Source organism: Scardinius erythrophthalmus (genome assembly GCF_964197995.2).
Source record: "Scardinius erythrophthalmus genome assembly, chromosome: 1".
In the NCBI taxonomy this organism is placed as follows: Eukaryota; Metazoa; Chordata; class Actinopteri; order Cypriniformes; family Leuciscidae; genus Scardinius; species Scardinius erythrophthalmus.
In genome coordinates, this window is record NC_138221.1 from 75,152,578 (window position 1) to 75,165,601 (window position 13,024).

Sequence of the window (13,024 nt, forward strand, 5' to 3'; positions counted from 1 at the left end):
TTGATCCCAATTGTAGAAAAATGTCTACTTAAAAATTCGAGGTTCCTTGTATTTTTTGCATTATAGACTATGTGGAGAGTCTGCTAAGACTGTTTTTTGAGGAGGTGGTCATCAATCCTGGCCCACACCAAGAGCAGATTAATGAACTGAAGGTTCCAGACCATTTATGTGCTGCCTTTGACAAGCCCGACCTACAGGAATCTGAAGTCAGACCCTGGTCCCGTTTTACACAGATGGAGTAGTGTCACGGGTTGACTCAGTATTTTGTTTGTTTTTGATCAGAGACATTTGGGCCTTATTTTTGTGCAGTGTCATGTGTGATGGTGTTTACTGTGTGCATTAATATATTGGCACTCTGAATTGTAGTGGTTATTTACTGTGCATTTGCATCAAATTTGTAGTGGGTTTCTATTTCTTAATCTGCCCTGCTTGACTCTTTATAGACACCTATTCATGGACAAACCTGGCAACCCGCTTCCTGTTTTATTATTCTGCCCATATTTGGACTGTGCTTCCTCCCTGCTAATATGACTTAATTAATTCATTAGAACTTGTCACCATGCTCCACCTTTTTGCCCATATTTGGACGACACTTCCTGTGATTTGAGTAACTTTATTATTGCCTCTGCATTGCTGCTGATAATGGCAATTAGTGACTAATTCTCTAACAGCTGGCCATGCCTAGTTTGAAGGAGATAAAAACTGGCTCTTTGGAACAGAGAGGGGCCTTGCCTGGTGGCTGCTGATCTGCTGCCATTTTGTGTTCTATGCACTTCCCTGCTCTGCACACGAAGCCCAAGTTCCCAGGCATCTCTGTTTGACCACCGGTATACTGCAGCTGGATTTTCTCAACGCTCTCTAATGTTGCCTAAAGGGCCGTAAATATATTTTATTACCACACATTGTGAATGTGTGTCCATTTTCTGTGGTGTTGATGTTCATTGTGGTCGTTTGCTCTTAGCTTCAGCAATACCTGTCTTATGGTTCCAGTGGCTGGCATTGTCCTGAAGACTGTGGCTATCTTCGAACCTCCCTCAACGCTCTCTAATGCTGCCTGAAGGGCCGTAATTATATTTTATCGTACTACAGTGTAAGTGTGACCTGCTATCTGTGATGTTGGTGGTCATTCGTGGTGCTCTCTTCTAGCCTCTGGATTATCCATCTTGGATCCCTGGGCCCAGTGTTGCTGTGAAGACTGCCTTGGTTACACCGGAATCTCCCTCAGCGTTTGCTGTGTGCCGCCGAGAGTACCGTAACGTTTTCCTGTGGGTCGGACGACTGCCGTGACCTTCTGGACGTGTCCGCTTGACTTTTTGGAGTGAGGACCGCTGGAGCGAACTGTCGTGAAGCCACCGAACCTTAGCCTCTTTCCAAACGGCCTCAGAGCCTCTTTCCAAACGGCCTCAGAGACAAAATTTTAGTGAACTCTTCCCCTACGTAACACTATTTCTAGTTAGTGCTTGTTGTCCCAATAAAGACTATTTGTTGTATCCGCACATTGACTGTGTTTTGTTTCTGTGGCTGGGACCTGATCTATTTTATGTAACGTTGGTCACTAGGTGACAGTAGGAGCAGGTTTAGAGTGTGTGTGTGTGTGTGTGTGTGTGTGTGTGTGTGTGTGTGTGTGTGTGTAATTTTTAGTGTTAAAATTAATCTTTCAAATGTAATAAATGAAATGTCAAATGTAATTAAAGTCCTTTGTCATTATTTATTACATACAGTTGTACATATCACTTGCTACTGTGGATGTAGGGAAGGTAGCTTGAAGCCTGTGTATCTCTCTGATGTAAATGTGGATCTTATTTTAACAACAACACATGATGGGAGGACAACACGTATTTTTCTTCCCAAGTAGCCCCAACACCATCTGACAAAGGTCCTGTAGGCGGTGTGACGGTATCGCCTAAAGACAAAAAAAAGGAAACTAGATAATAATGCATTGTTTGCAGGACAGAAACTGACTGTTGCAGATATTATTCACGTACTCTTCGATAGTAAACACATCTTGGTCATAGTCGCCATAATACTGGACCAAGGATGCGTATTCAACTTGAAGAACCCATGGGTTCAAGCAGACCGCTTCAAAACCTGGGTGTTGAGTCATGCATCCAGGTTGCAGTTCTGCTTCTGCACATTTATCAACAACCTATATAAAAAATAATGTAACAATTTTGTAGTTTTAGTATTTTACTATTTTACTCTAGTATTAGTAATTTATTCTAGACTGTAGTATATGTTATGTAATGTATTAACTAGGGCTGTTTTCGACTAAGGATTTTCATAGTCGAATCTGATTCGTTAGATTTTGCCGTAGTCGACTGATAGTCGAACCTTTTTTTTTTTTCTTTTTTTTTTTAGATAGCAGCTAGATTTTTTCCATTTCAAACAAAAGAGCTAAAAAACACATATATATCACACATATATCATAACATTTCATAAACATGAGGAGCAATATGAGAGAGAAATTTGGTGATGGTTGTTTAGGTACATTAAACCACGTAAAGCTTTTTAACGCACATGAGAACCGTGTGGAGTCAACTCACAGCCGCTCCGCAGCCCTGCTGAAAATGTGAAGCAGAAACACTTAATGTCAGATAACGTCCATAATAATTGGACTCTGGGTTCGATTTTTTTTAATCATTTTAAGTGGTTATGTGGAGCAACATGAGAGGGGAATTTGGAAATCATTGTTTAGGTACATTAAACAACGTAAAGCTTTTAACGCACATGAGAACCGTGTGGAGTCAACTCACAGCCGCTCCGCAGCCCTGCTGAAAATGTGAAGCAGATTTTTGAATACATTTTTATTTATTTACATTAGTAAGCTACAGGACATCGTCTTTTAAAACATGACCTGAAAAAATAAAATAAAAATGGTACCCAGCCCTTCTGAAAATGCGAATGCGTCTCTGTCCCCAGCACATTTCAAACCAAACTGACGCCCATGTATTCGACTATGAGGTTCATAGTCGAATCAGACCTCTCCGAATCGAATCGTCGAATCCTCGACTATTAAAAGTCAGCCCTAGTATTAACACATAGGCACTAACACACAGGTTTTTTGAAGTCATAGAGTTTGCTATCTTCAGTTCTACTCTGCTGCTGTGTCATTTATAGGCTGGTTAATAATAACATGATACCCATTCTCTGCAATTATGTCACAAACCTGCCTAACCTCCCTACAACATAGTCTTTCAGGACCAGTGTCCATGTGCTGGCAGTAGCCACAGGAGCACCTGAATGAAAAGCATAGTACAGTTTAAGTTGACAAATTAAAGTTGTGGTTTAATCGTGGTAAGCTAAATTATCTGTCAATTATAGATGTAGGCAACTATTCTAGACAAGGTACAAGATTCAAAAACATAAAACGCACGTTACTATCATTGGTTGCAGCAGTAATAGCAAATAAAAATAGTTTTATAATTACAATTAGTATTACCATTGGGACACATCGAGATGCTCGCGAGTGTGAACTTGCTCCTGAGCCGCCACGTCCAAGTGACCATTCGAACTCTCCGCATGTAACGGCTCAAACATGTAAGGTCTGATTCCCGTGACGAAATGATCCTCTGTGTCTTCCTGTTCTTCTTCATCTTCCTCCTCCTCCCGCTGCAAACTAAATTGCGGTGATTCAGGTGGCGAGTAATCCTCAACAACCGATTGTAAACTTGCGTTTAGATCTGCCTCCATTTTTTTAATTAAACACCTACTTATCTAGATCCAATCAGGTGCTAGTTGGAAAATAAGCCACGCCCACTATTTCCCTCATTTATTATTCCGTTTCTCTCGGAAATGCGTCACAACACTGGAGAAAAGTCGTTTGCAACTTCCGTTTCACGGGGACTTTAAAACCTTGGCAAGAGTTTACATCAAAAATGTATATCACCTTAGAAATTAAATTATCTGTTCCTGAAAATAATGTTTTAGTATAATAATAAATGTTTAGTTTTATAATCCATTCATTGTTCCCAATCTTTAAAATAATACAGTGAAAAGGTAGTAGCCTGAGTGATAAACATGTGTCTAACACTTATTGATGTTCAATAAAATACTTAAGAAACATGCATTTCGTCCCTCTGAAAAAATCGCACGCATGCTCAGCTCATCAGCTCATCGGTTCTCCGTATCGAACGTGTCCGAAAGAAACAGTTCTCGGTTCTGTACTGGTGTGGTCCGAGAACCGCTGTACCTGTGCGTTCGGTAGTGCGCGCATGCTCAGTATCAACTGCTCGTGCTCATCACTTCTCTCAGCACAACATGTCTCAGTTCAGTGAACTGTTGGATTTACTAGAGTAACATATATGCCTATATTCCGGGATTTTGGTTGATTTTGAGTCGAAGGGACTGTCAGGACTCAGGCATGTCCGAAAGTGAGTAATTTAACTTGTGGATCAGCGCTGACGCAAGACGCGAACTGTTTCGAACGATTCAGTCCGATTTAGTGTACTGGTTCGACCAGTTCACTAAAAAGAACCGGTTCAAAAGAACGATTCGTTCACGAACCGGCCATCACTAGTAATTACGTGTTTACACGACAGTTTCACACGTTTTGGCCTTTTTGGCCTTCCATATAAACACCTAGACCAAGTCTCTGCGATCCTGATGCGTCAGTATTAAACTTTGCAAGTTACAACCTATAATTAGAACTGTCTGGGATGAAAGTAGGCTATTTTTAAATGATAATAACAATAACATGGGCTAATTGAGAATATCTTGGAATGTTCAATAGTATTTATTTATTAATGGGCTGTATAATAATATTTAAGTAAACTTGGGGTTGGTAAGATGCTTTTTTAACGTTTTTGAAAGAAGTCTCTTATTCTTCAGGCAAATACATTTATTTGATCAAAAATACATTAAAAGAAGTGGATCAAGAAACATTGTTACAATAAAAAGTACAATTCTGCCTGCAAAAACAAACAAACTTTTGAATGGCAGTGTAGGCTATATACAAAACTGAGAACAAATTTCCAAAAGCCTACTCTCGAAACCTTTTTTTGAAAACATAAATAGCCTAGGACATAAAGTAAGCCATAACCTTTTGACCATCGCTTTTTATTTTAATTATTTATTTTTGATTGCTGGATACAAAAAAGACTGCATGTACAAAGAGCTTTTTCTATCCAACGAAAAGAAAGTAGTTTCACCATGTACATTTATGTTTAAAGACAACTTGTCCAGCCATGAAAATCACACTTTTAACATTCTGTGATATTTCCATGACCTTGGGAAGCTGTACAAATACATTTAAAATCAAGGATACAGAAATAAAAAAGGGAACTCGGTCCCTTACTCAACAGTCAGAAAAGAAATAGCCTTACACTGAATATTATATTCCCTCAGTTGTCAAATGATAAGCTGCTGCTGCTGGTATTAACAAATATAAAAACACGTGCAGTACTAAACAATACCAGCTTATTTCTAATGAATAATCAGCTCAATGCTTTTCAAATATTAACATGCATAGTCTCTGAAGCACATGAAGGCTTACTAAAGCTACAAAAAGTTCTGGTAAATCCACTGTCTTGATGATCTTGGTCTTTCACTTCTCAGCCAACAGTAAACTCATCAGAGTCCTGGGACTGAAAGTTTCTCCTCCGGTCATCTTTTTTTAACCTGAGCATACGTCACATCACTAGATCCAGCATCTGAAAATATATCAGTGAATTCAAAATGCACATTGATAATTTTTATATACAGTTTTTAAATTACTTTCTTGGATTCTCAATAATGCATGTACATTTTCAGTGGTTGTTTTTATTTTTTATTTTTATCTCAGTGTTATTGCCTAGAAGATGCCAACAATTCATATCACTAGTGCTTACTGTATGTCCATCAGTGTCCATAATGGCATTATAACATGCTAATTAACACATATTATTTAGCGTTCTATCATAATTTTACAGAGAGGATAATTTTATTTTAAAATAAAATGACAAAATTACCTCAAAATACACAATTTGCATGCAATGTGCTTTTTGGATCAGATCTGTTTCACAGTGCACAGCAACAAAACCACATCATAAAATCATAAGAGCAGAGACTTTTATTTCCATTTACCGTTGTTTGATTTCTTTTTCTTCTGTTTCTTTGTAGATTTGAGTTCAATCTCAGCGTATGTGATCTCAGGCGGCACACTTACACAGTCTACAATGAACAACAGAGAAAGAAATAATACACTTGTTTTAACTCGATTTGCTCTAAAAAATGACTGTGATACAAAAAAAGATGGATTTGATTTCCAATTTATTTAGAAAAGAATACTGACCTCATCAAAAATGACATAAAATACCTTGACATCATTAATTACCTGTGCTTATTTCTTTATTAGTATTTGTATCAACAGAGTCATAAATAGATCATGGGCCAGTTTTAGACTCTTTTTTAGAATGGTGCAATAAGTCACACTTAATTCTAAATACCAATAAGACCAAAGAAATGTCCATAGATTTTAGAAAGTCACAGCAAACAATCGATACTTTCATCAATGGGGAGATCATTCAGGTCGTTACAAACTATAAATATCTTGGCATTGTACTGGACAACAAACTTAAATGGGACTCTTGGACTGATCTTTTGCACACTAAGACACAGCAAAGAATGTACTTCCTAAAGAAACTGTTTGTTTTTAATGTCAATAACAAAATGCTTCAGATGTTTTATACTGCTTTTATTGAAAGTGTTTTAACGTGCTGTATCATTTGTTGGTTTGGAAATGCCACACAAGCACAGAAAAACATAATTAGAAAAACAGTCACTACTGCTAGCAAGCTACTTGGGATAACATTACCAAGCATCGAACACATTTACAAGGACAGAATGTTGAAAAAAGCCAATAACATTGTATGCGATCACACACACCCATTAGCATCCCATTTTAATTTACTACCATCTAGGCGTCGTTTCTGCCCACCTCTTATGACCAAGAACAGATCTAAATTTTCTTTTGTACCACAAGCCATTAAGGCTTTAAATCAATTGAAATAAGTTATCTGTCCAGCTGGAATGGTTAGACCCAAGGGTGTATAGTATATTATAGTGTTTTTTAGTTTAGTGTATTTTAGTGTATTTTAGTGTTTTGTAATGCATTGTATTGTTTGTGTCATATGTTTGTCATGTAGTGCCTTGCGACTGCGCCGCAAACCCAATTGCCCCACGGGGACAATAAAGTTCTTCTACTACTACTAAATATGTGAAGTTCCTGTAATAAATGAATACATTAATTAATTTTCAATAATACATACATTTTTAAAATAGTATTGTCTTATATATGAAATCTTATAAATTCAGTTCCACAGAAAAATACTATTTCATGCTGACACAAAAATAAATAAATAAAGCACCAGACACAATATTTCATACAGAAAATAAAATGCAGTTTTTTGTCATGCAGTTTTTGGTCAAATAAAACCAAAATAGACCCAAAATATTATCTCAAACTTTAGAAGAGTGAAATATTATCTAGTTGTGAAATATGTCCTGTTAGTTAAAAGTTACACCTAAGTGTCTTTTATCTCTGCTTGTAAAGATGTTTTAATGGGTAATGAGTAAAGACTGACCAGACAGCAGTGTCATGTCTCCGGCTTCACTCTGGTTCTGCTGTTGACTGACAGGAGACTGAGACTCAGATCTCACACCTAGTCAGACACAAAATATGTGTGTATAATCTCTTTCATGTATACATGTTTAAGAATGACAAAGTGTTTAGTTTTTATTTCTTTTTCACATTATGGTTGTGTCCAAAACATTAATTTGCCTCACTGCCTGCTGTCTTCAAAGGCAGAAAATAAAACCTGATAAAGGACTAATTTGGAGAGTTTTACACATGCAGTAACTCTGTATATCAAACAACTAGTGGACAAGATGGAGGACTTGCAGTTTCAATGATTTCAATATAGATTACATAAAATATTTATCAATACTTTTCAGTATTGAAGTAACAAATTATGGTTTCCCTGACCAGCTGAAATCTGCCCAGAAACCTTCTGAAACCAGCAAACATACCAGCTTTACCAGGTTTGGAAACCAGTGAGGACCAGAAAACCAGCTTAGACTGATGTTTGGCAGCTCACAAGCGTTATGAACAAAGCTAGTTTCTGAAAATCTGTCACTGAATTTAAATATGTCAGATGATGAACCTTTGTTGTTTCTGTAGCGCCACAGGAGGACAATGAAGACAATGATCAAAACTGCAACAGTCAGTCCTGCAGTCACTCCAATTATCACGAGTTTGAGTCCATTAGATCCTGAGTCTGGAGAAACTGACATACATATATATTTGACATCAACGTGTAAATTGTACAGGAACATTTCCACTATGTTTATAGTTCTTACTCTCACCTCTGACTGAGATCCAGCTCTTGGGAGACTCTCCTCTCTCTGGGTGTTTGCAGTAGTAGAAACCCTCATGTGACTTTGAGACAGTAGGGATGATCATCTCTGTAGTTTGATTCTGGATGAGTGATCCATCTTTATAGAAATCAGCATTGAGGTTTGATAGGGTTGTATATTTATATAGACAGTGTAGAGTCAGCTTATCTCCTTCAGTCACAGGATGAACAGGACTCTCCAGAATCACACCAGCTACAGAAACACAAGAGACATATCAACAACGTGATGAAATAATACAAAACAGAAGAAAAATCTAAATTTAAAAATGTATATATTAATACGAGGATGTTTGGAGTTGTTTTAGTAAGCTTTGATGATAAACTGCCAGTGAAATGAATAAATACAGCAACACAGACTCACAGTGTACAGTGATATTAACAGGATGATAGTGCTCTCCAGATTCAGACTGACACCAGTAAACTCCAGTGTCTGATGGGACAGTGGAGTTGATTGTACATGTAGATCCTGTTTGTGATCCCCACACTGATGATGAACAATCTTCCAGCCGCCCGCTGTCTGTGTATCTTCTCACTGTCCATCCATCAGAGTTACTCTGGTCCTCACAGCTCAGAGAGAGAGAGTCAGATGTGAAGTGTTGAGTTCTGCTGGGACTGATGATCAGAGACACTGGAGGAGAAACGCCTGACAAGACAATTACAGCTAGAATTTGGAAATGGTCTTTATTAAAGATGATTTAAACTATATATGTGAACTCACCAGTGACCCACAGTGGTTGTGTGTTGCTGTATGTTGTGTAAACGGCTGTTTTATCTCTCTCTGCTCTGCACACATACACTCCTGTGTGTTTTAGATCAGCAGAACTGACGGTGTGTTTTCCTCCAGCTCCTCTGCTGCTGTCTGAGAGGAGCTCATAATCACTCCTGCTCCCTGTATGAAGTGAGAATGTGTAGATTTCACTTTAAATTACACTTTTAACTAAACTGAATACACTGGTTTACATTGGTGTAACTCGAATTACTCATTGTGTTTAGGTTGTTTTATTCAGGGTTTGATCAATGGCTCTTATGTTGTTACAGAGCAGTGACTGTAAATGAGGGATTGGGATCTCAAAGTAGGTTTCACTGCTTGGTGCCCATGGAAGTGTTGCCCTTAATACCCAGTCTGTGTCTGCTTTCAGACATATTAAATGATATATTTCACTTCAGTATAACCAGTTAATTCAGATGAAGCACATTATAACTGACCTGAGACAGTTACAGTGAACCAGCTGAATGTCCAGCCTGTAGAGGAGCCGTTAACCTCACAGATCAGAGTCACTGGATCTCCTTCAGTCAACCACTTCTGAGGAGAAACACTTAAAACTGCTCTGGGAACTGAAATAGAGACATCACTCATTAATAACATGTTAAACGTGTGTGTGTTTATGAAGAGATGATCAAACTCACCTGATACTGTCAGTGTAACTTCATCACTGCGATGTGATGTGCATGATCCTTCAGTCTCTGTCCCATAACAGGCGTATTTACCTGCGTCAAAATCAGAAACAGAACTGAGTGTGTGTTGCTGTCCTTCACTGAAAACACTGGTTGAACCTTCTTTATACCAGTTGTAGCTCCAGCTAGTGACTCCTCCATCATATATGTCACATCTGAGAGTGACTGTCTCTCCTCTGAATACATGATGATGATCAGGTGTAATGGTCACTCTGGGTTTTGGTATTTCTGTAGAAAGACAACAATAAACAATAAAAATAATGTGATAAATAATATAATAAAATAAATAAAATAATGAAATGTGCTGTTTTTATCATCCGAGCAGTTACAAAACACTAAATCAAGTTAAACTGAAGTGTTGTTCTCTATGTTTATTTAGTGTCTTATAAATCATTTTCATATATTGTTCTCCGAGTAGTTCATTATGAGGTATTACACTTGCTATGTATTGTCACTGCTACTGGATCACTGTAATGTGTGTTATATCCTCCTCTTCTTGCTCTGCATCTGTACTCTCCTCCATCAGAGACTTTCACAGGACTGATTGTTTTAGTTGCAGCTTCAGGAGATTCAGTGTTTGAGTCTTTACTCCAGAGAAACTCCCATCCATTCCCTGACTGATCCAGCTTACATCTCAGAGTAACTGAGTCTCCAGTGAACACTGGACTCTGTGGCCACACAGTCAGAGTTGGTTTGAGAACATCTGTCAATATAAAGTCATGAGATGTGAACGTTTTTCAGCAGATCTCATTCTCTCACTGGTAAATTTTTCAAATATTTTGATTTCATAGACAATGTAAGAATATTATGGGACAATGCAAAAACTTAAAAGACAATAGAGGTTCAAAGCCACAATCTTTGTGTTAATAATCCAGAGCTCGACTCGCAGTGCCACACCACCACCATCTACACCAGCAGTCAAAGAGACACACCATTCAACAAAGTTGTGTGCAGGTGCAGCAGTTCACATGAACATTTAAAATGATACAGTAGCTGATAGTGCTGGATAAACTGGTATAGTTTCTGACCAGTAGGTGGTGCTGTAACCAAACCTGCATCTGCTCAGATAAATGGACATGCAAAGATATATTCAATATATCAATTCAAAGATAATCTTTGGTTTTGGAGGATATTTGGTCAATGATATAAAGAGATATTTGTTCAATGTTGCACATGATGGATAAAAAGGGCTGTTTTTGGAGTTATAGTGATTTCTTCACCCAATTCAATTTTAATTGTGAGAAAGTTATTATAAGTATTCTTTTACTGATGATTAGAATGGTAAAAGTTATATCTTCTATTTCCCCTTCTACCTAAACGTAAAAATGTGCATTTTAAAATGATGTGTGATATTTATCCAGCTAAGGAATTTCTAAGATTAAAATTTAATGTGGATTCAAACACTTGCCAAATTTGTAATAATAATATTGAAACTTTTGATCATTCATTTTTAAAATGAATTGTAATTCATTTAAAATGTAATTTGGTTAAAACTTTTTGGACTGAGGTATTTACTCGGTTAATATAAAACAAAAAATAAAAAAATTTCCAACTATTACTTGGGATATGGTGAAAGTTGGAATACATTGTTGTTAACTAGCCTACTCATGTTCAAATATTTTATTCACAAATGCAAAGTTTTGAAAACAGCACCAACCACAAATATACTGAGGCCTTAAAATAATGAGAAGTCATAAAGCCAGGAAATGAAATTTTGTCTTAAAATTTGAATTTGTTCAACCCTACAGTGTATATGTATGTATGTATGTAGCCATCAAGGGTGCGAAAGCAGAGTATAAAAGAAAGATTGAGGGCCACTTCACCCACAACGACCCACAATGACTCTGACTCTTTACTAGTCTCAGCCTCAGACGTCACGCCCACGGAACGTTGGCTAAACGTCTGATGCATATGGTACACTTAACTGGAAACACTTCAGGAATGTCGAAGTCGTCATCTGATTGGTTGAATTTTATCGAATTTCCGGGGGGCGTGAGTGTCGCGTTTATTTTCGGTCCGCCGGGAAACAAAGCGCAGACGTGTGATTGCGGAAGAAAAACTGTTGTGTTTACATGAGTGACAATGATTTGATCAGATGTGGTAATGCAGACGCCATTGTTGTTATATGTGCACGAACAGATCAATGACTTACTGCTTGTTTTCTTCTCCTTCTTTGATTTTCTATGCTGACTGACTTGTTGCACGCCGGTCTGTTGTTGTGGGGACATTTCCACGCTCCGAAACGTGACGCTGAACGAAACGAACTGTAATTGGTTGTTTGACATGTCGGTCAAACGGCCTTATGGGCGGGCCTTGGCCAAAGAAAGCTGCTATGAATTCCAGACCTTCAGCCGTCAGTCTGAAGGTCTGGCTACGCGAGACTAACTCTTTACTAACCCTAAACTAACAGTCTACTAATACTCAAATGAAAGTTAGTTGACATGTAGGTGCTGTTTCACTCAGTCAACAGAATCTCTAAAATCTGTAAGTGATTGTAGTGAAGTGCCACTGTTTGAAGGTTTGAAGATCATGTGAGATCATTTTGGTTTAAAAATGTATCTAAGAAGCAAATCGCTCATTAATAACATGCTAAACTTGTGTGTGTTTATGAAGAGATGATCAAACTCACCTGATACTGTCAGTGTAACTCCATCACTGTGATGTGATGTGCGTGATCCTTCAGTCTCTGTCCCATAACAGGAGTATTTACCTGCGTCAGACTCAGAAACAGGACTGAGTGTGTGTTGCTGTCGTTCACTGAAAACACTGGTTGAACCTTCTTTATACCAGTTGTAGCTCCAGCTAGTGACTCCTCCATCATATATGTCACATCTGAGAGTGACTGTCTCTCCTCTGAATACATGATGATCAGGTTTAATGGTCACTCTGGGTTTTGGTCTTTCTGTAGAAAAACAACAATAAGCAATAAAATATTGTGATAAAATTAATAAAAACAATAAATTGTGCTGTTTTAGTGTGTGAACAGTTGTATTGTAAAACACATAATCAGGTTAGATTGAAGTGTTGTTCTCCAGCTGTTACAGTAATTTATTCTGTCTTATCAAATTATTTGTGCAATATAAAAGCAAAATACTGCACAGTCAGAGTTGGTTTGGAAATATCTGTCAGTGTAAAACTTAAAAACTGGCAAAAAGCTTGAGTTGTGAAGGTTTTTTAGC